The sequence below is a fragment of the Cyprinodon variegatus genome, unplaced genomic scaffold, assembly GCF_000732505.1.
Source record: "Cyprinodon variegatus isolate N-32 unplaced genomic scaffold, C_variegatus-1.0 Scaffold167, whole genome shotgun sequence".
Lineage (NCBI taxonomy): Eukaryota > Metazoa > Chordata > Actinopteri > Cyprinodontiformes > Cyprinodontidae > Cyprinodon > Cyprinodon variegatus.
In genome coordinates, this window is record NW_015150620.1 from 102,045 (window position 1) to 103,759 (window position 1,715).

Sequence of the window (1,715 nt, forward strand, 5' to 3'; positions counted from 1 at the left end):
TTAAAGCCCTAAAAAGAATAGACGACGACGCATTTGGACAAAGACATGGCTGAACAAACGTGGCTACTACGCTCTGTCAATTTTACAGAAAGAACTCATTTTCATTCACACCCCCTACATGCTTCTGTGTTTTTGTCTGAGAGGAAGAAAAAGAATACTTGGTTGGGCATGCCCACTGAGCGATTTGCCCACGACCACCTTACGACGGCCGACTGAATTTCAAACATGTTTGACTTTCTCCCGACCTTAAGATTCCTGATCAGGAGGTGGTCGTGAGAGGCTGAACGTCTCTGGTTACCCCCTGTACACTTCACGACGCACGTGTTGACCCGATTGAGAAATTCTCGTACGACTGGAGAATCGGCCTGAACAGGCCAAAAAAAATCATACGGTGTATGCCCGGTTTTATTGAAAAAGGGTGAGAGGAGATATGAAATAAATGTAGAGAGTCATTACTTTCAGAAATCAAAATAATGACCTTCATAGACTGCCAAGTTTTTTTCTTATGTAATTTCAAAAATCTTTAAATGAACAGGCTAGGTCCTTTTCCTTGTCTCTACCTGCATCTTCTCCACATAGTGATCATAATTGGCATGTGTGCACTGCTGTTGCAAACTGTGGCTCTCTTTGGGATGCGAAATATACTAACAGACAAGTAATGAGTGCAATGATTTGCTCTTATAGAAAATTACACTGCAACACGTAAATATCAAGTAAACATATTTATCCTCTTCTCTCAAGTGTAACTTTGCACTGAAACGGTATCAGTGGAAGCAACAACACATTAACGTTCACAACCCTGCTTGTTAATGTTGGGGAAATTGCAGGGACTGGGAGCCGCTACACAGCTAGAGTGACAGAAAAACACATGCAATGAAGCTTGCAGAGTCAGATGCAAGGAGTGTATTCCTGTCTTAATTTGGTCAGGTATATTTGAAGTTTCACTCATCTGACCAAACTCATACCCTTAAAGGAGCACTGTTAAACAAATCTAGCCACTAGGTGCAGCAAATTCCAGGTTAAGCGCCCCTGAAGACCACTGGCAACAATGCATGCTACATGTAAAGACAAGGTCCCATTTACCACTAAGTCCCTCATTACAATTTTTTTTTTAATTGGTCGACTGCAGCTCAGACTTGTAAGAGAAGCTTTAAGTCACATGCTCTGTTTAAATAAAAAAAAAAGAATTCATATAACTAAGCTAATACTTCTTTCGAAGTACATAAAAAAATTATGCAACCATTTTTGCATGCACTTAATCATATTTGATCACATTAATACAATTTTTTTTTCATGATAGAAGAGTGGGACATAAAATGAATGAGTTAAAGTAACTAAATTTGATTAAGTATATGCCAAAAATGTTTGCATTTTTTTTCCCTTTTATAAATCCAGAAACCCACAGTGAATTTAAGATCAGTATGTAGAGTGGGCTGAGTGAAAAAAGGGTCTGCAATACAGTTATACAACAAATGTGTTACTAAAATCTGAAAGAGTAAACTTCTGTCCTTTGCTTTGACTTGGTATAAAAAAAGCAAAAGATTAAGTTTGGTTAAGGTTTATTCTGCCATTGTCATGTCTTCTGTGGTATCAAATGTCAAAGAAATACAACGAAATGAGGCAACATTCAATCTTTTCAATAGTTTGGCAATATACTCAAACAACTTCAAGGTCATAAAATACTAAGCACAATAAATTCTGGTTTAATTTATGTT